Here is a 27,902-nt window from a genome sequence, read left to right on the forward strand (position 1 = left end):
GATATTCCTCAGTTGAGAATTCTTTGTTTAGTTCTGTGTCCCATTTTTTAATGGGTTTATTTGGTTTTCTGGAGCCCGTCTTATTGAGTTCTTTACATATAATGGATTTTAGTCCCCTATCTGATTTAGGATTGGTAAAGATCCTTTCCCAATCTGTTGGTGACCTTTTTGTCTTATTGACAGTATGATCTTGGATTCTTGATCCTTTTCTCTTCATCTTTTGAATTCTGCGATTGCTTACATACCCTACTACATTTGGTTCAATTATTTGTTATTCATAAAATTATATACAAGAAAATTATACAGGTAAATCAGAATATTCATTCAAGAAAATCTAGATGTCACAAAAAGTGAAAGTCAATGCCTTCTCTCTGTTCTCTGTTTATTTCAGTTCCCTCTCCAATCATTTTTTTTAGAAAAACAAATATATGTCAAGTTTTTTACTCTAAACCAATACATGCAAGAAGACGAGGGATTCCAGATTACCCAAATTACATAGAGAATCATTACCAAAGGTTCTCATTGGCAACAAATAACCAAACCCAAAACAATACCAAAATAACAGCAGCAGCAACAACAAACAAAACCCACATACATTCAATTTTGGATCAAATTTCTACTGATCCAAATGAAGGTTTTATGATTCCAGATACAAAAGTAATTGCAGTTATCATTGGGAATCTGGAAAAGCATGTACTTGTTCAAGAATAATTCCTTCTTCAAGGAATCAAAGTAAATCCAAGAAACTAGTTACTCCTTACTACAAGCTGTGACATATACATCTAAAATACATACTATCTATCTATCTATCTATCTATCTATCTATCTATCTATCTATCCATCTATTTGCCAAGGGCCAGCTTGGAGAGGAGTTCTGAGAGAATACTTCTTTGAGAGCAGTGAACAAAATAACTCCAAGTCAAATCATGCATCCAAGTTGACAGCCTATATTCTATGTTGTCTCTGATTTAGACAGCTTTCTTGCTATTCTAAAATCTCCCTGGATAGAACAACTCTTGCAGATCAAAAATCCCAGTCTTTTATTTTACATATAAATTCTGTCATTACCCCAGTTTCCCTTTTGACTATCCCTTGAATCTGCATCTCATGACCCCAGGCCCTTGATTTTTAGGAAGAGATAGCAAGTACAAGCACATTTATATAGTTGCATGGTGGGACTCAACTGTGGAATTACCATTGTGGACCTAAAATCCCTTTGCCTGAGGCTGACTTTGAATTCAGGAATCAAATCCCTTTGCCTATATTTGTATTTGTCTGTGTATCTTTCTGACAAGCTGGCTGTTAGTGCAGTTGTTTCTGTTTCTATAGATCTGTGAAGCTCCTTATACAATTCATGTTGCATCCTTATATTTTGCATAGTTGAAAAATTATATAGCTAGCAAATAAATGAAGAGATTCTTTGAAATGATCTTTTCTGGAGACCAGGAGAATAAAAAAATATTAGAAATTGCTTATGACCTTATAAAAGACTATGAGATGCAAAAAAAGTATGTGAGGCATTGCTGTTTATAAAAGAGAACTTTCATATTAGTTCATATTCCAAAATTATAATAAACTAAACAGGAAAAAAAGAACAGAAATCACACATACAAACATCTCACACACACACACACACACACACACACACACACACACACATACAAGAAAAATTATATATCTTCAAACTCATGTTTTTAGAGTTCTTTCCTAAAGCTGTTAAGGGCTGTCCTGAAGTTCACAATGTTCTACCATTGTGCTGAGTCACAGACAAACCCAAGCTTCCTGGACTCATGCTGTCTCAGATCATCATGGAATCATTAGTTTTGGCAGGGAGGACATTCCTTGAAGGAGGAATGTAAAAATATGTATACCATTATACAAACAAGCCTTGTGCCCACAGCAACCATGAACACTCATGGAGGCCCACATTTTGCTGGCTCTGTTCCAGGGGCATAAAACCATGTCATACTATCCTTTACATGGTAAAGCCTGACTCAGATCTATCTGTGCAAGACAGGGCATAAATATCTCATATTGTATAAGTTCATCCTTTAAAGTACATATATACATACCCAACAACAAGATATCAAAGTATATCTGATTAAATACATTTAAACACCATATGTAGATACAGAAACACCATCATACTCTCTAGGTGACACAATAATAATAAAGGTTAAAAATTGAGCCAAGATATTATGCTTTAGCTGAAAACAGAGAATTACTTCAGTAAAATATATATAAAACCATAAAAATATAATTTTAAACATCATCCTATATTTCATAAATATATAGACACAAATTAATAACCTTGCAAATCGAACCTCTAAGATAAAACTTGCTAGAATACACTTACTTAGGATTTTCAGCTTATTAAAAATAATAAGATTTATAAATAAACAGAAAACTTTGAATTGTACAATAAAGAAGACTAAGGAATTGAATAAGAAGCAAATGTGAAATTAATATACAAAGAAAATAGGTTCTATAAACATGATCAAAAGATTACAGGTAACCATGTCTCAATAATTAAATGAAGTCTATTGGCAGTTTTATAAAATTGTTTATATAAATAAAATATAAAAATTATTCAAGATAGCAAAATGGAAATTCTGATATTACATAGACAATATCCAAACTTAAAATTATAAGATTTTAGTCAGGGTATGGTAATATGTAATAGAAGTTTAAAAGAAGAAAACAAACTTAAAAATTCATAAAATAGGTTCATAAAATATGAAAAATTAGATAATCGTTCACAAACTTTCAGAAAATGTGGTGTAATCAGTAAACATACTAACATACACATAAAGGAGTTAGAAGAAACATAACAAAAACAGGAAGGTATAAATATCACACTAAAAATGAAAATTATAAAAGAGTTATAAAAAGACATCTAAATATCCAAGAAGGGCCATCTATTTATCCAGGTACCAGCAATACAAAGAAATCCACCAATACCCATACACATCTTGGTTAAGATAATAAAATCCCCAAATATTCCTTGATGAATCAAAGGTTAAGAACACTTGCTTCCAAGGAAGATTTTCTGAGTTTGACTCACAGTGTAGTTAGAGAGAAGTGAATCTTTCAGCTTGTCTTCTGATCCCCATGATGTGCCATGTTATGTGTATCCATATACTTGTACACATACATATAACCAATCATTATAAGTAAAATCTAAAAGCTAAAGTAAAAGGAAATTTTGAAATCAATAAGAGCAAATATCTAAAGTTGTCTATGTAGATGATCAGCTGACTTCCATTAGAAACAATGAAGGTCAGGAGGCAATAGGGGTGGGCTCAAGTGCTGTCAAGGAAAATAACTGTCAACCCAGTGTCACACATCCAAGAAAATTACCTTGACCAAGTGAAAAGCAATCATGACTGTCCCTTGCTAAAAAGAACCCAAGATAATTGTGTCTGTCCTAATTGTCTTACTAGAATACTAAAGAAAGTTCTTCAGAGTAAAAAGCAACTTATGCCAGTCAGTAACTTAAATACACAGAGCTCTCAACTGCGTAATTATGTAGGCAATTACAAGAGAAGATAATTGCTCATTTCTTCCTCTTTCTTCTATTAACTAATTTAAAAATCAATTTGTAAAGCCATATAAACAACTGTATTGTTGAGACTGTAATATATAGAAATGTAATATACTTCACAATAAGAGAATAGAGGGAGGAAGTAAACCGAAAGTTGTATTGAAATGAGAAAACTGTACTAGGCTGTGACTCAAATAGATGAGAAAACCTGAAGGCAATCAGCAAGGGTATGGGCGAAATTACTTATGTCTAAATCTATAGATGTGTGATTTCTTCATCTGTTTTTAAAATGATGTGTGGTAGTTAGAATGAAAATGGCCCCCAAAGCTCATATATTTGAAATTTTTGTCTCTAGTTGGTGGAACTGTTTGGGGAGGATTAGAGGGCAGCCTTGTTGGAAAAGACGTGTGACTGGCTCATGCTTTGTGGTTTCAAAGGTTCACGCCATTCTCAGTTAGCTCTTTCTGCCTTGTGATTATGCCACATGATGTCTGCTCTCGGCTACTGCTCTCCCACCATGCCTGCCAGCTTGCTGATCTGCTTTCCCCAGGATGACCATAAACACCAACTTTCTGAAAATGTAAGTCTTAAATAACCTCTATCTTAGGTTGCCTTGGTCATGGTGTACGATCACAGTAACAGGAAAGTAACTAAGAGAAGATGTGATGGTAATTACTTTCAAATGTCATTAGGGAATTGTAATATATAAAGGAATAATTTTAGATACGTAACTGATCCATTCCTCCAGCCCCTAAAGGAATACTTTGCATAACACCAATTGTATAAAACCTTCATGAGGGGATTGAGTTAAACAGGACAAAGCTTTTGATATCATGATAGAGCTACGTCAGTATTAATTTGAAGTAATTTGAAGTTCAGATGACTGCTACAATTCTTAGGTCTAAAGAAATAATAGGAATATATCATTAAAAACTATAAAATATTTAAATGTTTCATTAGAAAATGTCCTTTATTTGAAGAGAAAACAAAAAGAAAGAATATATATATATATATATATATATATATATATATATATATACTTTTAATACCAGCAGATATAAATGAATTAAACACTCCAATCAAAAGAAACATTATTGTCACACAAAACTGAATTTGTATGCTAAGACACAGACAAATTGAGACATTCTGCAAACTAAATCCACATAAGAATTGAAGTGATTATTCTAATATAAAAAAAACAATAAAATAAAATATTACTAGGGATGAAAATGAAAAATTTTAAAAGAGTCAATTCATCTGAAATATCTCAAACTATAAGCATGTATGTACAGAATATGAGTCCATAAACACTTGAAGCAATAATGATAGAAGAACTAAGGGAAAAACCTATAATTCAATTTAATATCCACTTTCAACACTGAATGAAGAGCTACCATTTGTGGATCAGAGGCTTGTAGTCATTGTTAGCAAAATTGAGAAAGTATCTCAAATGAGCAGAGACAGATGACATGATTTAACTGTTCAAGTCAGTGCGAAACAACTATTGTAGTCAAATGGAAAACAAGGGCTATGACCTACAGATAATAATTATTAACAATATTTAGTGAATTCTGTAGCAAAACATCTGGGTAGCCAATAAAAATCTTGCTCAATTTGTAAAATCAGATTAAATTAAATAATCATAATTGGGACAACTGGAAAGAATTTATTTGCAAGCTAGAAATAAGGATGTCAAGCAGGATCCTTAAATGATTTTTAAGTGGAGACAAACAAGTTATAAACTGGGATGAAAGTGATCTTTAGTATAAAATGATAAAGAGTAGAGAAATATTCTATTCTATGGAAGGTAGAAATTAGGTGTTTGTATTTAACTAGGATGACTTGTAATCAAAATCTTTGTACTTTCTGACTGTTCATAGTAAAATAGAAGAGAGAAATTTACACAAGAACTTAATAAACAAAAGGAGACTAAAACATAAAGATTTGGGTAAATCTGAGTCTACCTATATTTTCATGAGCAAGAAAGCATATATGTTAAACACTAAAGGATTGACCTTATGTAACTGGCTGGAATGCTGTGCTGTGAGATGATGTGACAACAAACAATTTAATTCAGAGTTGGAAATGACATGGACAGTAGGAAGGCTCTGTAAATCCATGTAAATGACAATACAGGAAGATATAGTTATTTGGCTATAAACACACGCTATTTTTCAGAGGAGGAAAATTTTCACACTAGAGTTAATTCAGAGATTACCAGTGTCTCCAGCTAGTTTCAATATAGTCTCTGCTCAGATCCTTGGAATGAATATATATATATATATATATATATATATATATATATATATATATATATATATAAAACAACATTCAGAAATCAGTTGGCTAACCTCATACCATTTGAATGACTATTGCACCATTGCAGTTCACAGGGTTTAAAACAGTGTTGATTTTTACCCCTCTAGCAGCCTGGATAATACTTTTTGGTGCTATGATATCTAGATAGCATGGAACTATCCATACCACTTCAAGCTAAAATATTTCAGTGTAAACCAAAGTTTTAGGTATCTTCAGCAGCAGGGTCTTACCATGAGTTCCAAGCAACCAAGAACAATGGCAAAAGCCTATATTGTTTTGATGGTTCCTGGGATACCTGTGACCAGTTCAAGGGGAGGCATTCCTCCACTGGTCCTTGTTGTTATATTTGACAATTTATAATTTCCAGTATGAGCATTCTGCCTTGCATAGGATAACTCCGAGTAAACTCACATACATATATGTTCCTATATAAAAGGAATATCAGAACATATATATATATATATATATATATATATATATATATATATATATAGAGAGAGAGAGAGAGAGAGAGAGAGAGAGAGAGAAGGATTACATAGTGTTTTCTTGTACCACAGAAGTTAGGCCACCAGAAAAGGCTTTTGGGTTAGATTCAGGTCAAATTATCTAAGTCCAGTGTCTTATGTGTGTTGTGTCTTCAGCAACATGAGCACACCCTCAACTACTGAGAGGTATCTAATGGCTACATTGGTAATAATGTTTGGGGAATCACTTGGACTACTTTGACCAACTATTCAAAAGGTTTCTCAGACCAGGTGCTGTGTTTTTGTAAGTCTGTCACTTTTGTGGATAGCTGGTTTTCTCTTTACACTTGTACATTCTGCAAATTAAACTTCAGATTGCCATTCTTGATAGCAAGTGTGTTTTCCAGCTGAACTATCTTGCTCTAAGATGTTAACTTTCACAATGATAACATACATAATTATATCCAGCTATTTTATGCATTCATGGTACACCTAATTTTTAGTCATTTTATATTTCCTGGAGTCTTAGTCACTGTTCTGTTGCTGTGAAGAGACACCATGACCATGGGAACTTTTCTAAAAAAAAAAAGCACTTGATTATTGCTTGCTTACAGTTTTAGAGGTTTAGTCTATTATCATTATGGTAGGGAGCATGGTGGCATGTAGGCAGACATGGTACTAGAGAAGTCTACGGGAATTTTACAGAGTTTTACATCTAGGTCTGCAGGCAACAGGAAGAGGACATAGGCCTTTCGAAATCTCAGAGATCACTCCTAGCGACACATTTCCTCCAACAAGCTCATATTTCCTAATCCATTTCAAATAGTGCCACATACACATATATACATTCACGTGCAAATATATCTCCCTCTTTTTACAAGTATGTATGAATATGATGTCCAAGTAAGGAAACGCCCTCATAATCCTTAGTTCGTGGTCCAAACTGGTACTCTTTTATTCTCTCACTGTTTGAGCAGATTATTAACTCCCATGAAAATAGATTGGCTTATGTTTAAAGCACAGATGATATGTATGGAATGGGATGATGATGTCTATGGCATAAATGATAAAAGGTGTGGAACTGTGTGAGACTTGAAACCATGCCAGGAAGTTTGGTAAGTTTGGCACACACCTGAGGCTTAGGAAACTCCCAGCTCCCTGCCAGACTCCTGACTTGTAACATGCTGTGCTTCTCACATAAAAGAAACAAGGCCTATGGTTACATAGGCTCAAGACAGAATTCTCTATGCTAATGAGGTACCTGAAGGCCCAGAGGGCTTAGTCAACAAACTTCCCACCTCAGATATTCCTCCTTGCAAAAACGATTTAATCTGAGGCCCACCCTGAGAAGTGAGGTATGGTTTTACACATCCATTTTCTGCCATGACAATAAACTCTTTAGAACCATAGACTGTCTCTTTTTATCAAGATCTGTTGTGGGGGTGGTGGTGGCGAGCTGGGCATGAAGCTACAGAGCCTGCTTCCACCCTGCTGGAATAAACTGATGCTCCCCCATTTTCCCCAGGCCCCTGCTAGACACTCCCTTCAGCCAGCAGGCCCCAACTCCATTCTCTGCTTTTCCATGAATCCCAGAGGAGCCTGGATTTCCAAGAGTCTGACAACCAGGCCTCGTTGCAGGCCAGGAGACCCCCAAAGCAATTCTGGCTACCCCACACCTAAGACTGTCCTTTCCCACCCCTGAGCAGTGTCTTGGCACTCCTGAATAGCCCAACACCAGTTCCTGTAGCAGTGTGGAATAAATGCAGTCAAACTTCCCATTTTCCCCCTCCCCAAGTGGCCATGCCCAGTGGCAGGGCAGACTCTGGTCTACAAAATGAGATTCATGAATATCAAGTCTTGCAGTCAGTTCTCAGTACCTGTCAAAGTACCTGAGGTGAATGCCTATGAGATAAATATTCAATATGTGAAAATTCCTCATTTGTCGCTGCTCCTTTTGGACTTAGATTATTTTCTTCTTAAATCTTCCACAGCCATATAAAACACACACTCATTGAACTTGAATCATCGTGCTTATACACTCACAGTTTTTCTCATAAGTGCTACAAATTTACCTGAGTTGTGACTGATATGTAAATTTCGCAGCCCAGCCCTCCAAACACAATAAATAAAAGGAAATGCAATAAATCACAGAGATCTTTATGCATCCATTTATGGTTGGAATTTATTATTAGATTTTTTAGGACCAAATCTACAAACAATGATGAAGAGTGGGCACATGTTCTGTCCTTATGGGAATATCTTTTGGATATTACCGTAGTGCGGCCTTGAAGGTGCACACGGGAAGAGAGGCAGGTTATGACAGGCAGAGCGTGAGTTGTGGTCTGTGAAGTACGCCAGACACAAGCAAATTGATCCCATGATTTGCACTGAACAATCATGAAATTCTTTATGTCTGGCAGTTTTCCCCAGAGTAGCTTGCTCTCTCTCTCTCTCTCTCTCTCTCTCTCTCTCTCTCTCTCTCTCTCTCTCTCATTCATTTTCTAAGAGCTTCAGTTGCTTCGAGTGATAGTCTCATGGAAAGGAAAGCAATGAAAATGATTTCAAATTCTCGCCTTCCAGGATTGAACAAAAAAGTCCCCATCCTTTCCTAGATGGACGACAGATTCATAAGGACAAAGAAAACAGAAATCTGTAGGGATCTTCAGGCTGCTTGGGACTTCTGGGATTCAGATGCTAAAGTTCTCCTACTATATAGCATTGTGAACCTCAGGAACTGAAACATTGCTCGAACTGTGTTTGGATCAGCTAGGCTGAAGGAAATGCTTCATTGAAGAGGTTTTCTCTTCAGTTTCCTAGGATATAATATGATTATGGGAATTCTGTGGAATCCCTGTAATTTCTGCCTCCTTACTTTTCTATGGATCTTTACATTTTCCTGGTTCCATTTCCCCTCACATAACTACAATAAAACAAACAGGCAGAGAAATACAAGGAGAAGGAAGAGGAAGAAGAGGAGAAAAGGGAGGAAGAGAATATTCTGGAAACATTTAACAAATGCTAAAATGCACATTGGGGGTTGCTAACAAAATAAAGAATTTATGTTATTCTTTAGATAAATCCAACCCCAATTATTCTTTCTTCCTTAAAATCTCACTTTGGTTTCCAGAGAAGTTCTTGTTTAAAAGATTGAGTATGCTGAATTTACCACTCAGCCAGTGATACATGCGTGCACCTGTCTAGATACTGGGGTGTTTCCCTGCAGAGGAATTTCATTAGAGCTAAAGGATCGTATCTGAATTGATTACCATCTACTGAGACTCTCAAATGGTCTTTGTCCTGCTCTTGTGTGGGTTCCTTGATATTTTGTTGTTGTTCAAAAATGTTGAAATGTGTGCTGGTCATTCATTCATTCTTCATTCGTTCATTCATTCATTCAACTTGAAAAAAGTTAGTGTCATCTGGGAAGGAGAAATTTCAACTGAGAAAAAGGACTCTAGGGCATTTTCTGTATTGATGATGTGGGGTGGGCGGTCAGCATTGGGGCTTCCCTTGGCAGAGGTCCTGGTAGATATAAGGAACGAACAAGCCAACAAGCAACATCCCTCCATGGCTCAGTTCCTATCTCCAGGATACTGGACTCATGCCTTGGCTCCCCTCTGTGATGGACTGTGACCTGTAGTATGAAATAAATTTTTCCTTTCCAAGTTTCTTGTCATAGTTTTTATCACAGCAGTAGGAATCCAATCCAGGACAAGGTGTCAGGTGGAATGAAGGCTATCATGGGAAGAGTATTTTGTGCATTTACTAGAAGTCTGAATGAGTCCAATATAAATAACTACAGATACACTTATAAAACAGGGAAGTTAACTCTATGCTTAAAGGGTCCTATATCCCACAAGAAATGTTAACCACTGAGAAGAATGGCCAACAGGAACAAGCCCATTTTTAATCTTTCTGTATCAGACTTCTTTTGGACATTTTTGGACTTGATTTTGGCTTGATTACTGTTTTTTTTTTTTTTGGTTATATATTATGTTTTTTGAATTTCTGTGGGTTTTTTGTTTGTTTGTGTTTTTGTTGTTTTCCTTTTTATTCTGTTGTTTTATTGTTCGCCTATTTGTTCCCTCAAGAGACAGAGGAGGAAAGGGCATGAAGTTGAGTGAATAGGGAGATGAAGAGGATCTCAAAAGAGTTTGGGTGGGGAAAACTTGATCAGAATATATTGTATGAATTTCTTTTAGTAAAAGGATTTAGGAAATGTTTAAACACCTGATTGCTTGGAAACTTATCAGTAAGTATCTTATTTATATACTGAGATATCATTTTGTCATTTTGTGAATATAATTTCAACAGATTCATGCTTTAGGGTAAATACTTTCTTGTAGGAGTCACTCGTGTAAATAACAAGCCACAGGTATACATATAATAATTGAGCTATCTGAAATTTGTAATTCGCAATAAATTACACATAATCATTTCTGTGTGATAAAACAAAACAGGCATCATAAGGTGTATTAGAACCTTAATACACACACATACACACACACACACACATACACATACACACACACACACACATACACACGTGTATATGCTATTCTAATAATTTGTCTGTGACTCCATTTTTCTACTGTAACCTTAAGAAAAATCATAAACAAGAAGATGAGGGATTCAGGAAGGTTGAGCACAGTCTTAGCACATAGACACGTCCAACTCACACGCAAAACCCCACTGAAGACACATCAAAACAAAAGGGTGATTTTATGATTTATTTTTTGGCTTTTCTCTCTTCCTTCTTTTTCCTACACCCTTGCCTGCTTTTTATTTTCCATGATCAGAATCAAACTTACAATTTCACAAATGACAAATGCCCTACTACAGAACATGTGCTTGCCTCTGTAGCTTATTTAAATTGAGGGACATATGATGATATCTTTTTCATTTGATTTTAGTTAGGGCAGAGATGACTATAACATTATTTCACTTTCTTTTGTTCTTCAAACTGATAAAAAGAGCTCATTGAAAAGTTTTAGCACAGGAAGCTGGAGAGATGGCTCACTAGTGAAGAGCACATACTGTTCTGCCAGAGGACATGAGTTTGGTTCCCATGGCAAAGGTCAGATGGTTCATAACTCCACATCCTGAGGATGGAAAACCTCTGGCTACTTTGGGCATCTGCACTGATATGTGCCCCACCCACTTATACACAGAAAGACACACATACACATAATTTAAAACAATAAAAATAAACCTTTTAAAAGGTTTTATGCCTAGGCTTATAAGTAATGTGATTATCTTCTCAAGCAATCTCTTTAATGGTTGATCCTAGACACAGTAATGGAGCCACACTGTGGTTTATACTTTTCTACTTTTTAAAAGCTATCTAAAGAACAAATTAAGGAAGAAACTACAACACACAGTTACCAAAAAATTGTGTCAAAATCTATTCAGATGTATTGATATTCTCAGTCTGATACTACCAAAAATAAATAAATAAAAAGCATCACATGCTTAGTTCCAGAAATGCTCCTTTTCCATTATTGCAGGAAAGGCCATCTAAAAATCACTTGAAGTTGATGATGCATGTTGTTTATTCTCTTGGAAAAAAAAAAAAAAGAAAACATCCTCTCCAAATAGGGGGAAAGGTTAGAAATGATTTCTTCTGCATTGATCAATTTATCTGAGTTGTCTTTCGACAGATTGTATTAATGGAACTTCATTTTCTTTTATTCAGTTGACGGCCAATTTTTTTGTTGTCTCTTAAAAAGATCAATGAACATGTCTCGCCATCTTTTCACAAACAAGACGATTTTTCCCCTTAAACTTTAAGAAAAGACTTTATTATTTTGTTGTAATAGATTTTTGTCCCCCTCTTGCTTTCAACACCTGGCACTGAGTTTTCTAATGCCTGCATATTCTTTTATATCTCTTTGTAGTTTGGACTTCAATACCTTGAATTTTGCAATTTTTTTTTTTTTTGTCCTGATGATTCTGGGAGCCACAGATGTGTCCGGGGATAGAAGCTTTTCCAGTCTCTGAGCTATACAGGGCAAAGAACTAAGGGTGCTCATAATTTTAATAAATAAACACAATCCAAACAAGTACTTTCAACAAGAGTCAGTTTGGGTTGAGAAATAATGTACTACAGCTTCCATATTCTTTTTAAAATGAAAGCTTGATGCTTCCCTCAAGACTAGGTAGGAACAGTTGATGCATTTCCCTTCCAAGAAGGATCAGGAAAGCAGTGGCCCTCATTTGATCTTGGTTGACATTCAGAGGACTTCTTGGATTAGAATGGCTCCTTTTCAGGAGATGTATTATTTGCGTTTTGTCTGTATGTCTTGTGTTTTTATTATAATGAGAAACATGATAAGGAAAGAGATGGAAAAAAAATCCACCTACCCACTTTTTTTCCCTATGTATGTGTGATTCTTGATTCTTTAGCTTCCTCCTATGCTCAGTTCTTTCATTATTCCCAAACTTCTCTGAGACTAGTACAGCCAAAATGAATATTAATTGTTAGGGATAGTCACTCCTATAGAGCTAGTTCATTCATACAGCATTTCAAAGTTTTTCTCTGGTATCCAGTAGCAGTGGAAGCAATGAGATATATAGTAATCTCCTCCCCAACCCCCTCTCTCTCTCTTCAAGACAGGGTTTCTCTGTATAGCCCTGGCTGTCCTGGAACTCACTCTGTAGACCAGGCAGGCTGGCCTGGAACTCAGAAATCTGCCTGCCTCTCACTCCCAGAAACAAAGGCAAACTGCAACCGGCAAATTTCAGCCCATACAATACCTGTAGTAAGTACATTAATGGCTTTTAAAATATTTATTAATTATGTATACATGTGTGATATGTACATATGTGGGGTACTATTGTTCACAGAGTTCAGAAGAAGTCATTGGATTCTGTAGGGCTGATGTTACAGGAGGTTCTGAGCTACCTGACATAGGTACTAGGAACTGAATTTGGGTACTCTGTAAGAGCAGTGAACATGATATCTTAACTGCTTACATTGAGCCCCCTCTCCAGCTCCAACATCTATGCCTTTTTTGTTTGTTTTTGCTTTTTTAAAGATAAGTTCTCTCTGTATAACACTGGCTATCCTGGAAGTTTCTATGGAGACCTCAAGTTCACAGAGCTCTGCTTGTCTCTGCCCCTGAGTTCTAGGATTAAAGGTATAAGCCACCATTCCTAGCTAATAGTCTATGTCCTGCATGTAAATTAACATTTATCTATCTATCTATCTATCTATCTATCTATCTATCTATCTATCTATTTATTTATTTATTTATTTATTTATTTCAGACTCCAGATATTCTTTAAATATATTATAGGAGATAGAAATAAAGAAAATAAGTCACATTTATGTATCAATTTCTGCACAGTATCTGGTAGCCAAGCAATGCTAAATTCTGATAACTTGAATTAGCTCCTACTCCTAAGTCACTTACTATGAGAGAAGAGATTATCCAAGACTAGCTTAGTATTGATCTCAAATCCTGAGAATTCTTTAGTATGTGGAGGTGACAAAAAGGACTTCTGAACCTTTCAGGTTACTATAAGAAGGCAGCAGGGTGAGCTGTTATTTCCTTTGTCTTAGAAAGTGTCATTACTGCCATCTATGTCCAGATATTTTTCAGCATTCCTTGCTTTCTCAACCCACACTTACAATCAGTAACCAAGTCTTGGAGATCCTCTGCCCTTACTGTTACATTAGCATCACTTTATTTCTTTGGCCTTGCATACAAGTGTAGTTCCTAGTTACATTTTTGTCAGCTTGACACAAAGCTAGAGTTACTGTTATCTGGGAAGAAGAACCTTAACTGAAACGTCTCCATCCAGATTGCCTGACTCATACTCCTTGATTAATAATCTCTGTATGCTTGCCCAGCTCAGGGGATCGGTGTCACCCTGTATATGTGACCCTTAGCTGTAAAAGAAACAGACTGAGCAAACCATGAGGAACAAACCAGTGAGGATTTCTTCACGATGCTTGCTTCAGTACCAGCCTCCAGCTGCTTGTCTGTTTCAGTTCTCTGTAATGGACTGCTATCTGGAAGTGTAAAGTGAAATAAACCAAATCTTTCCCAAGATGTTTTTGGTTGTGGTGTTTTATCACACTCCAATAGAAACTTGGACATATGGGGGAAATAAACGTATATCATATATTCATTTTATTCATATCATAAATGATACAAGTACAAGCTTGTATCTTTTCCCACCTGGATGACTGGGTCAGCCTTCCAACTTGTCTCATTTCCTCCAACACGGCCCTTGAAATGAGCCTCCACACTGCCAAAACAAACTTCCTGTGCTTCAATTATGGTCATCGCACTGCACTCCTGGAGCTACCCAAGAGCCCTCCCACAGTTCAGGACAGAGCTCACATCACTAACATTAGTTCTAGCTCACATTCCCCATCCACTCTCTCCTACCCACAGGCCCCATAGAGACAGAGGGACATTGCTTTTCTTCCTTTATCCTGATATTTTATTCCTTTCAAATTTTTCTTTTTCTTACACAAAACAATTTTAGTGAACAATTTTAACAATATGTTGATAGTCATAAGTAATGTCTTTTGTTACTTCTGTTTTTTCCTCTTTTACAATCAAAAGCTTTCAACTTGGTTCTTTCTATTATCTCTGTTCCTCTTTCTCCCTCTTTCCCACCCTTCTTCCTTCCCTCTTCTATCTTCCTTGGTGTATGTGGGTGTATGGATAGATGCTAGTGATTAATGCTGTTGTCTTCATTTTTTGTTCTATACCATACTTTCTGAGATAAGGTCTCTCACTTGGAGATCAACAGAAGCCCCAGCATACTGCTCACTCCACCACTGAAAACTTCCAGGAAAGGCATATGCTATTAACCATCATTTTTGTGGGTTAGTCCAGAGATCCAAACTCATGTCCATTTGCTTGTACAGTACTTTACCCTCTGAGGCGTTGCTCCCTGCCTTACCTGTTATTAAATGTACAAGACAACAATATATAGTCACCTACTTAGTCAAAAGCTTAAACAAAGCGTTCCTTTCCAAAGTGTACTACATTGACCATTGAATACAATAAATAGCTCATTTCCTCTCTATCCATAGCAGCCTTTCTATGTCTTGATAGAACTGATCATTGGTATCACTTATACTGGAGTCTCCTAGCATTACTGTAGCTAGCACATCTAATTTATAAAGTAATAGATATTGAGCATTTTTGAAATGTTAAGTGAAGGATTTAATCCAAGCATCTGTGTTCCATGGACTTTTCTGGGGGAGAGGGGTAGCTAGAGAGCTCTGAAACATTCCTGACTTATTGGAGTAGAAACTGAAAGCAAATTCAAAGTTTCTTACCCTATGTATCTGACATCTTCAAAAAATATTAAAAAGTTGTCAGATTCTACAGTGATGCTTCCTGAAGCTCAGAGCTCAGGAAGATTAAATTACTTAGACTATAGAAAAATTCACACCCAAAAAAAAAGAAAAGTTCAGGAAGTATTCCTGTAAAATGCTGAAAATGGTGTGAAGATTAAAAGACAATACATGCCAGAGAATTCTAGAGCACCTAACATTAACAGGACTCTCAATGAGGCAGTCACTACATGCAAGCTCCATAGAAATGCAGAGTATCAGTAGACATGAGGTAGGAATGATGAAAAGGTTTCAAGAGCTTGGTTTTGATGACTTCCGTGGATTAATATGTAAGTGTGTAATGTATAGTCCAGGCCATCAGTAGGCCATGAGCGTCTCACAAACTATGAGCAAGAAAGATCAGGATCCAGAGCTCCCATCCAAGTGCTTCCTTACATTAATTTAGTCAAACTGATACTCCAGCCACCCTCACATGTTTAAAAACCAACACGTGGTTAGAAGAAACTGTTTCTCTTTCTGGTAATGAGTATTCTGAAATGAATAAAGGAATTTTGTTCACACTAGTTCAGCATTGGTTTCCAAAAATTTCATCCCATAAGGGGGTTTGTGGAGGGGAAACTGTGACGGTGGATAACATTAGAACTGTAAATAAATAAGATAACCAATCATTTTTAAAAATATACCAATGATAATTAATGATTCATAAGTTATGTAAGTTTGCACATAAGATAAAGAATTAATAAACTACATTATATGTTTGCAATATATAGACTGTCATTTGAAAGATGGTAGACTTCACTGATATAATATTACTAAAATAAGAAAGAGAGAATCCTGCTTCTGCCAACTCCACCAACATATTTAAACTTTCCCTTACATCAAGATAAGGGATGCAAACAGGTAAACAGTAACGTAACCAAATAAAAGGCAGAGGATGGAAAGACCTCATACATATGTATAGGTTTAGGTATAGGTATATGTATAGATATATGCAAGTATACATGTACATGTATGTGTAATCATATATATGTGTGTGTGTGTGTGTGTGTGTGTGTGTGTAATCATACTTCCTATGTATGTAACAAAAGTGATTTTTTTTTAGTTTTTGTCTATTAAGAATCTACTTAGTGAAGATGCTTAGAAAGACTATCCACACTAAAACGGTTGGTGCATCTTAGCTTAAATGGCTGCTTGTCATTTTTATATATGGGTCAATAAAATCTTGGGATTTAGTTACTATTTTACAGGAAAACTTTAGAATAGGCTTTTAAATTTGAACTGTGAACATATTACTCTACAAAAATAACAATTATGACAGAAAAAAATGCACAAATCATTAACAGACACAAGGGTGGGTATAAAAAGTCAGATGCAGAGGATGTGAATTCACCCTCTCTGTTCTGTAAAACAAGATCTTCTACATTAAGAAAGTCTTTTACAACTGTTAATCTTCACCCTCAAGCAACAGCATAAGGAAAGACAGAAATGGGTCCAACTAAACTTTTTAAGGTTGCACACCATTTCAAGGCTTCCTGCTTAAAAATGATCACAGAGAGCCAAACCAATATGAAGTAGAAAAACACTGATACGTTATAATTATGGTGATCAACATGATACCTGTGAGAAACAGACATGTACACTAAAGGAGCATATTGAAGGACCTGGAGGAAAACCTCACAGGAGTGCCACCTATGTATTAATATGTGCCACCTATGTATTAATATGTGCCCTGAAGGCACACTAGAAAAAAGTCCTTTCAAAAATGGTGTGGGCAAAACTGTATGTCCATATTCAGAAGAATGAAATTAGTCTCATGCCTTCCATCCTGTGTGCATGTGCAAGCACGAGTGTGCACGTGCACGCACACAGAGAATTCAAAGTGGATCAAAGACCTTATTTTAAAATTTGAAACATGGCAACTATTCATTGCTTTTTAAAATTCATAACAGCTAGGAAATTTGATCAACCCAGCTGGCTATCAGCTGACAAGTGGATAATGAAAACACTGTGTAAGGTCACCGAGGCTCCAAAGGACCCGGTATTTCTTTTTCACAGAACTGTAAGTTTAGGGGCAATCTTAGGCAACATCATGAATTTACTGCTTGGCTTGACAAGATGATACCTGAGTTCACTTAAAAATCTCGAAAACTTCAAAGCCAAGCAATATGAAGCAGAGAAAAATTGCAGAATGCGTACTACTTGGTGTCAAAATTTGTAATGTCCTGTTATGTAGATATACAGAGAAACCAGTTTAAGAGAAAAGAGTTAAGAAATAATTATGCAAGCATGTGCACAATAAGTTTGAGAAGGCTACCATGGCAACAAGGTTTAGAAGAAATAATGCTCTTAATACATGATTTTAGAACCTTGGATATCCATAAACAAATGATACAATCCTATCTCTATATAAATTAGTTCATGTAAGCACAAGCAATTACTTACTAAGGTTACCTGATATGGCCAATGAGAAATGAAAACGAGGCACAGGTTTGAGGACCCACAGTTATGCTGAGGCTGTGCCAAATTTACTGGAAGCAATCATATATTTAATGTTTTACATTTATCAGAAATGGAATATATTGGGATTCCCAGTGTCTACAATTGAAGATGACAGGATACAACATTTGCAAGCTACACAAGTACACAAGATTAATGTCTAGGACCAATTGTCAAATTTCTAAGTGCTTCTTTGACTTCTGAAGGAATATACAGAGAAACAGAAAATAGCTTGAATGCTTCAGTGCCTAAGCAAGTGGCAGAGAAAGTTTTTAGGAACTGAAAGATTCAGAGTGCCCCCATGAGTCACAGGCTCTATCCAGAAAAACTTGTGATGCAAAGCTCTCAAGGTAGCTTGACCAGGCCAACTCCATGATTCCCTGCAAATTGAAATAGGTCATATACTTAAATACACAATCACAATGAAATTGCTAAAAGAAAGTAGATTATATGTACAGTTTTGAGGTAGGCAAAGATCACCTATAACAACAAAAACATAATTCATGAAAACCAAATGGATCGATTGGACTTTTTAGAGTATAAAGCTTCTGTTTCTCTAAATATTCTAAATGAATTTGAAAAGATGAGCTACAAACAGGGAAGAAACTGAGTGCACATAATGCTTTTCAGAAGGGGCCTGCATCCAGAATATATATATATATATATATATATATATATATATATATATATAAAATGCTTAAAACTCAAACAGACGAAAATGTAACCTCATTATGGAACATTTTCACAGATAGCTTACCAAATTTTATCAGGCAAAAGGCACATAAAATGTATCACAGAATCAATCTTCAGAAATTAAATCCTCTAAAATGTACATCTTCAAAACCTTTATAATATATGTAATATAAATATAACTGGTCAAAGTCATGGACAGATTGTAAGAAAATTATAATGCCCATTCTTTGCTTTGGGGCACATAATGTGGGATAGAGCTTTTTAAAATGCATTGGCACTGAAAAATAAACCAATACACACACTGACCATATGATCGCCATAGGACTCACTTGGATAAAACCTTTGAGGCATGACAGCAGACATGCATTCATAAATTTGTACATGGATGCTTAGACAACGGTAAACTATCAGACGAATGGATAAACAAGCTGTCAATTAGTAATACAACAAAAAAAGCATGCAGCAAAAGGAGAATGAACTACTAACACTTCCAAGGCATGAATGAATAGCAAAACATTTTTTCTGAATGAAAGGAGTTAGGTGAATTAGTACTTACCACACAATTTTTAAATTTAGTATGTTTAGATATATGCATATCTAAACATACAGTGATATATTTCAATCTGACATGCAACAGCTAGTTGTATGTCAAGTGTTACTTGAATAAATTATTTTATTCAACATACTTCAGTGCTTTTGAACCACAATTTTCTTTATATAAGTTTTCCCTTTGTTTGTATTGATATTTGAGTGTGGGTTCTCATTCCATGTATGTCAAGCGCTCTACCATGAGAAATAGCATCAGCTGTTTTCTTAGAGTTCGTTTTGAAACAGGAGCCCAAGAACTTTTTGAGGCTGGTATTGAGCTAATTCTATAGGTTACAGAGTGTTTGAACTTGTGATCCTCCTGTTATAGTTTTCTAAGTAGCTGAGATCACATGCCTGTATCATCATGCCCACTTTTATAGGTTCATTAGTAGATGAAAGTAATCAATTTACACATGCCAGATCATTGGCTTCCTTGGTAAGGCTGACAGGAAATGGCACTAGGGAACCTTCTCAGAGCAGAATGTCCTGGATCTTGCTCTGTACTGGGGTTTGTAAATAATAATTCTGACAAGGTGCTGTACTAGTCAACCCTTCCTCTTATAACAAATTCCCGAGTTGAGATGCAGAGTTCTTCTGGTTTGCATTATATGACACTTCATACTGAGAGCCCAGAGTGGAGAACAGCAGCTCAGGGGTCAGAGAGATGACAAAAGAGAAAGATCAAGGGACTGGCACTCTCCTCTCTCTTTCAACCACACACATGAAAAGGTCAAGACACTGCCATTGGGCTCCATGCTTAAAGTTCTCTTCATGGACTGAGATTACCATGTGGGTGACTGAAACTAAGGTCACATGGCCTTTGGGAGTCATCAGATATACAGGCTAAAGGAATAAAGGTTGGGTGAGTTGGTTTATAGAGACCTTGCAGAAAACACAACACTGAAGGGCAGAAAGCAGAGCTATGCTAACTTTTCTAAGAAACTGTTTCCCAGTTGCTTCGTAGTCCCATGGGGATATTGATGCAATCAGCCTTCTAGAGACTCTGAGGGTTTGGAAGTAAAGGGATTGGCCTCTACTTCAAACCAGCATTTTCAAGACTTATTGGACCCTGAAATTTGTTTATTTTCATTTAACACATTGAAGTAGCCAGTGAAACAAGTGCTTCAAAGGGATTTACTTTAAGAAATGCCAAACAAGCCAATTAAAGATGCATCATGTAGAGTCTGTGGAGGGTGAGAGAGCTTAATTTTTTTGTGGGTGTGTGTGTCAGAACTTACACTTCCTATAAAGGGCGAAAATTCAATTGAAATCACAGGGCTGTCTGGCTCAGTGGTTATTGTTCATTTCTTCCATCCTTGCTAACCTGTTAGAGTCTTGGTTTTCCCATCAGGAGAATGAGGTGATAGATGAGATAATAGGAAATTTTGAAATGCTTAGCCTTAAGTGGAACTCTACATTGCAGTCCTCCTCCCAAGGCTCTTTGAACTTTGTGGAAATGTGTAAGATGCCAGGAGCGGCAAATTATCATAATGAAAAAAAAAATGCCTTCTTGACACAGCTGGGCAGCTTTGCATATGAACTTACAATGGTTGTAACAGCATGCAGAAGACCTGGGCAAGCTGACCAAATCCCTGCATGAAGAGAAGAGCTGGATATGAAGTCTCACTGCTGCTGAGGAATTCTTGTGGCTTGAGAGCTCAGTTTTCTCTAAAAGCTTTCCTCCTGATAACTGAACAGCTACAGTGGAAGGCACAATTCCAAGAATACATGGCCAGCACAAATAGAGACTTGTCAGTTATTTTTCAAAGAACATAGAGTTGTATGTATAAGTAAATGATGGTGGATCTGGGAACAGCTGGAAGAAGGGTCAGTTCAAGGAGTATTATAACCAAACTTCTTGAGTGAACTTCTCTAAGAACTAATAATTTTTTGTTATTTAATTAAAATCTAAGAGAAAATATACATAGTAATTCATTGAAAGGATAATGTTTAGGATCTTCTATTGAGTACCTAAACTTTGATTTTTTAAAAAATAATTTTATTTAATCTTTTTTATTGTTTTGTTTTGTTTGTTTTGTTTTTATACTCCAGATTTTATCTCCTTCCCAGTCCTCCTCTGACTGTTCCAGATCCCATACCTTTTCCTCCCTCATCTCCATGAGGATATTCCCACTCCCTACCCCCAGCTCACCAGGTGTCTCCACTCCCTGGGGCCTCCAGTCTCTTGAAGGTTAGGTGTATTCTCTCTGACTGAACCCAGCCCTGGCAGTCCTCTGCTATATATGTGTCGGGGTCTCATATCATCTGGTGTATACTGCCTGGTTAGTCCAGTGTCTGTGAGATCTCATGGTTCCAGGTTAATTGAGAATGCTGGTCTTCCTATAGGGTCGCCTCAGCTTCTTCTAGTTTTTCCCTAATTCAACCACAGGAGCCAGAAACTTCTGTCCATCCAGAATGTACCAGAGATGTGGGAGGTGAAAGACTCTCAGGACTCAAAGGAGGGACATTAGAAGAGCCTACCTCCAGCAGAAAGACAGAACATCAAGTGAGAGAGCGGTTGCCATCCCACAGTCAAAAACTCTTGACTCATAATTGCTCCTCACTGAAAGAACTGCAATGACAAAAATGGAGAAGAGCCTGAGGATAAGGAGGTCCAGTGAAAGACCCAAAGTGGGATCCAGTTCAAGGGGAGGCTCCAAAGCCTGACACTATTAATGAGGCTAAGGAGTAATCACAAAAATCAACCTATCATGACTGCCCTCCAAAAGACCCAACAAGCAGCTGAAAGAGTCAGATGCAGATATTTATGTCTAAATTTTGAATTGTTAAGGAGTGTACTGACTGGTTTTGTGTCAACTTAACACAAGCTGGAGTTATCACAGAGAAAGGGGTTTCAGGTGAGGAAATGCCTCCATGAGATCCAGCTGTAAGGCATTTTCTCAATTAGTGATCAAGCTGGGAGGACCCCTTGTGGGTGGTGCCATCTCTGGGCTGGTAGTCTTGGGTTACATAAGAAAGCAAGCTGGGCAAGCCAGGGGAAGCAAGCCAGTAAAGAACATCCCTCCATGGCCTCTGCATCAGCGCCTGCTTCCTGGCTTCCTTTAGTGATGAACAGCAATGTAGAAATGTAAGCAGAATAAACCCTTTCCTCCCCAACTTGCTTCTTGGTCATGATGTTTGTGCAGGAATAGAAACCCTGACTAAGACAAGGAGCGACTATTTAAATCAGATTTGTCTGTCTCTTGAGTCTCTGTTATGTCTGTGACTTCAATTCTGTTCTCACTCAAGTCCTTTATTATCTTTAAAGGTACACATGGGTCAGGGATCTGTCTGTAACATAATTCTTGACTTTGTTTTTGTCTTACAAACTAGAACTCACCCATGCTACCTCTTAAAAGTTTTGTAATTAAGGTGGAGGAGCTAGAGAAAGTACCCAAGGAGCTGAAGGGGTCTGCAACGCTGTAGGCGGAACAACAATAGGAACTAACCAGTACCCCCTGAGCTCGTGTCTCTAGCTGCATATGTAGCAGAAGATGGCCTANTTGGCCATCATTGGGAAGAGAGGCCCCTTGGTCTTGCAAACTTTATATGACCCAGCACAGGGGAATGCCAAGAAGTGGGAGTGGGTGGGTAGGGGAGCAGGGGTGGGGGGAGGGTATAGGGAACTTTCGGGATAGCATTTGAAATTTAAATAAAGAAAATATGTAATAAGAAAAAAAAGATTATAAAATGAATTGCTTATCATTACATTTTCCATATATCAGATTGATAATTTATTTACAAATACCTCTTTATGGAAAACGAAGAGAAATGTAATAAAAACTGCTCTTCCCTATTCCAGAGACAGCCACATCTTCTTGTGCAGTGCCAGTCTCGACCCATAGATAAAATGGTGAAGGTCAGTGTGAACGGATTTGGCTGTATTGGGCACCTGGGCTGCCATCTGCTCTCCACTTGGCAAAGTGGAGATTGTTGACATCAATGACCCCTTCATTGACCTCAACTCCATGGTCTAATGTTCCAGTATGACTCCACCCATGGCAAAGTCAACGACACAGTCAATGCCAAGAATGGGAAGTTTGTCATCAACGGGAAGCCTATCACCATCTTCCAGGAGCGACATCCCACTAACATCAAATGGGGTGATGCTGGTGCTGAGTATGTCGTGGAGTCTACTGATGTCTTCACAACCATGGAGAAGCCTGGGGCCCACTTGAAGGGTGGGGCCAAAAGGGTCATCATCTTTGTCCCTTCTGCAGTTGTGCCCATGTTTGTGATGGGTGTGAATCATGAGAAATATGACTACTCACTCAAGACTGTCAGCAATGCATCCTCCACCACCAACTGCTTAGCCCCCCTGGCCAAGGTCATCCATGACAACTTTGTCATCATGGTAGGGCTCATGACCATGGTCCATGCCATTACTGCCACTCAGAAGACTGTGGATGGCCCCTCTGGAAAGCTGTGGCGGGATGGCTGTGAGGCTGCCCAGAGCATCATCCCTACATCCACTGGTGGTGCAAAGGATATGGGCAAGGCCATCCCAGAGCCGAACAGGAAGCTCACTGGCCTGGCCTTCCATGTTTCTACCACCAATGTATCTGTTGTGGTTCTGACATGCTGTCTGGAGAAACCTTCCAAGTATGATGACATCAAGAAGGTGGTGAAGCAGGCATCTGAGGTCCCACTGAAAGGCATCCTGGGCTACACTGAGGACCAAGTTGTGTCCTGCAACTTCAACAGCAACTCCCACTCTTACACCTTCGATGCTGGGGCTGGCATTGCTCTCAATGACAACTTTGTAAAGCTCATTTCCTGGTATGACAATGAATACAGCTACAGCAACAGGGTCATGGACCTCATGGTCTACATGGCCTCTAAGGAGTAAGAGACCCTGGACCACCCACCCCAGCAAGAACACTGAGAGCAAAAGAGAGGCCCTCAATTGCTGAGGAGTCCCCGTTCCAACTTGGCCCCCAACACTGAGTATCTCCCTCACAGTTTCCATCCCAGACCCCCATAACAGGAGGGGTCTAGGGAGCCCTTCCTACTCTTTTGAATACCATCAATAAAGTTTGCTGCACCCAACAACAACAACAACAAGAAATGTAATAAAAGAATGTAAATATAACCCATATAAAGTCCAAAGTCATATAGACTTTTCTTTCAACAACATGAAAAAAAACCTTACTGTTGCATTTATTTCTGAATTTTCAGGAAATAGAGGTGTGTTCATAATGAAATAATTCATATTGCAAAATCTATTTATAATGATAAAGCAACTTGTGTCATGTACAGCAGCTTAAGCATGCAAATAACTAGATGTTATCTATTGAGATTCTCTAAGTAGTGCTCTGCAAACAGCAACTCTTATACAATTTAGCTAATAATATTTACCAGTCATTTATTTAAAAACAACCTCATGTTTTTGAGTAACTACTATATGTCATATCCTGTGGGAGATGAGTATAGATAGATAAAGTTATGTTTGACTCCTCTCATAGAACATATTAATAATTTAAAGGAAATTAAAAGACAAACATGAAAAGATACAGGATTATTAAACAAAATGACTCAGAAGCAGCTAAAATAATGAAGTGACATTAAATTCAGGCACCCATAATATAATGCGCCACCCTGAATCATCTTGCTTTCACAGACTCATCTTGTCTCTCCCAATGCTTCTCTCTCATATCCATCTACATATGCATTGCTGATCATTTGTGTTAGAAGGATGCCATTTCTTACCCACATGAGCTGCTGTCTTTCAACATGCTCACATTTTATTGTTTCTAGTACTTTATTTCTACCTTATCTTTTTATTTTCATGATGATGACACACATACACATACCTATGTATACACAAAGAAAGAACAATAGATATAAAGTATAGAGTTAATAAAGGTAGTTGGGAGAATATTCTTGGTACAGTCACCAGTTGTCAAGTGCCCTGTTAGAGATATGACCTCTTTCTTCAGTTGGCCAAATTTGAAATGCCTTTCAAAGGTGATCTCATAAATGCCCTTACATTATTAATATCATCACAAGCCATTCATCCCTCAAGTCATAAGTTGGACCCTAAGCCTCGAGTGACTTTGTAATAGAAATCCTAATAATGTTAACTTGTGTGCTGATTCATGATTCATTTGTTCACACGAGGCTATTTTCATATGTAGACCCATGCACATAAATATTTGAGTTTATTCAAATATAACTTTCCATATATATAACTGCCTTCTAAGTAGCTTTCTCTTCTCCATTTTACCTTCATCTCCCCCCTTTGCACTCATTCTTTTTTTCTTTTTCCTTATTCCTCTCTATCATTGTCTAAGGTATACATGAAAATCAAGTAGCTTACAATCTCAACTGGCCTCCAGATAGCAATACCACCATAAATATTATGCTGTTCGTTCCAGAGCTACATGAACTCATGAAATTGCACCATTATGCTAAAACTTGCATTCTACAAAGTTGATGGCTTGTTTTTTTTTTTCTTAGAGCATTATAGACAACACTTTTATGACTTTTAGATTTTTGTTTAGCACGATCCACAACAGTCAATAAGAATTAAACTTCTCAGGTGGGTAGTCTTAAGTACCAAACATATCTTAATATGTCATCTGGTTTTCCAGACAGAGTGAATGAACTACTGGGCTATATTATTTTAAGTAAGCAACTGTTTAAAAGTTATGATTCCTTGGGAGCCTAATGAAAGGCATGACTGATGCATAATAGAATCCAAAACTAAAAGAAGATTTACTGGTGAGGATCAAATAATTCAATCAATATTGATTGCCAATTGGCTAAACGAAAGACTAAACATAAGCTCACACTATATGAAATAGAAAATTGATTCGTGGCTCCAAAATATCTGCTTCCAGCTTGTTCTATGAGGTGTCACAAAGGAAGGAGTGTTCTGGTAGAGAGATATCAACCCTTTAACATGATTAAGGATACATTCAGACTTGAGAGAGGGGAAACACAAAATAGCATCACTTATGGGTAAAGAAGGGTGCAGATTATTAATTGTGGAAAAATATTCATTACAAGATCTACATCAAGCATTATATTTTATTGAATATTTCTGAAAAATAATAATGGATGTGAACCAAATCCCTATTGTATTTTTGAGTTTGGCAAATCTTTCTGGGAAATGCTGTATAGAACTCAAAAGGAAATCTTTGGTATTGGGGTACAATGGACCCAACAACGAGTCAAGACTAGTAAGCAGCTGCCCCCACCCCACCAACTCTTGTGCCATCATGAGATGAGCATGGGGATGGGTAGTCCCATTGTTGGACAAACATGTAAGTTAAGTCTTTGGTAAGTAAAGGAACATAGGAACATATATTCTTAGTCTTGCCATGGGACACGATGTATAAGTTTGGAAGACTAAATCAAAAAGAACAGGTACGACTGGCTTTATTTTTATTTTTGTTTTTGATTTGTTTTGTTTTGTATTGTTTTTAAAGGAAACGCTTCTTTTATTTTTTATTTTTTGGAATATTATATAATTACCTTATTTTCCCTTTCCTGTTACTCCTTTTTTTCTTTTGAAATTTTTATTGGTTATTTATTTACATTTCAAATGTTATCCCCCTTCCCAGTTTCCCTCCGTAAAACCCCTATCCCACCCCTACCCCTGTTTCTATGAGGTTCTTCCCTACCCACCTACCCACTCCAGACTCACCTCCCTAGCTGGGGCACCGAGCCTTCACAAGACCAAGGGCCTCCACTCTCATTGATGCCAGATAAGGCCATCCTCTGCTACATTTGCAGCTGGAGCCAGGGGTCCCTCCATGTGTATTCTTTGGTTGGTGGTTTAGTACCTGGGAGTCCTCAGGGAGGAGGTTGTTTGTTTGATATTGTTGTTCTTCCTATGGTGTTGCAAATCCCTTCAGCTCCTTCAGTCCTTCCCCTAACTCCTCCATTGGGGTCCCTGTGTTCAGTCTGATGGTTGGCTGCGACCATTTGCCTCTTTTTAGTCAGGTTCTGGCAGAGTCTCTCAGGAGACAGCTACATCAGGCTCTTGTCAGCAAGCACTTCTTGGCATCAGCAATAGTGTCTGGTTTGGTGGCTGCATATGGGAAGAATCCCCATGTGAGGCAGGAGAGAATTTTTATTTTGAAGATTGGTAGTGGAAAAAATATAAGTAACTCAAATGCTCCACAAACTATAGTAAAATAAACTGAAGAGACAGGTATAAATAATGAGATATTTCTATTATTCATTATATAAGAACTTAGCTGATACAACTTCAAGAGAACAAAGAGAGCATGGTGTCTTGTTTTGAAAACAAAAACACATAGAAATGTGTATGTGTGCATTTGTGTGCATGTCCTTTGGAGAATATTCAAGATTCAAAGCATAGCAATGCGTTTTCAAAACATATCTGTATGACCCAGGCCACTCACCGCATTCATTACCTCATGGAGTTGTTATTTTTATGGTGAAGCACATATCATCTCTTTCATAGTTTTCAAAAATATAATGTATTATCATTAACTATAGAATT

The 27,902-nt window shown here is 37.2% G+C and overlaps 1 pseudogene; it reads left to right on the forward strand.

Annotated features, from left to right (window-relative positions):
- Positions 1 to 24,275, forward strand: part of LOC110317378 — a 124,394-nt pseudogene extending 100,119 nt beyond the window's left edge.
- The last annotated feature ends 3,627 nt before the right edge of the window (positions 24,276 to 27,902 follow it).

The sequence above is a fragment of the Mus pahari genome, chromosome 1 (genome assembly GCF_900095145.1).
Source record: "Mus pahari chromosome 1, PAHARI_EIJ_v1.1, whole genome shotgun sequence".
In the NCBI taxonomy this organism is placed as follows: Eukaryota; Metazoa; Chordata; class Mammalia; order Rodentia; family Muridae; genus Mus; species Mus pahari.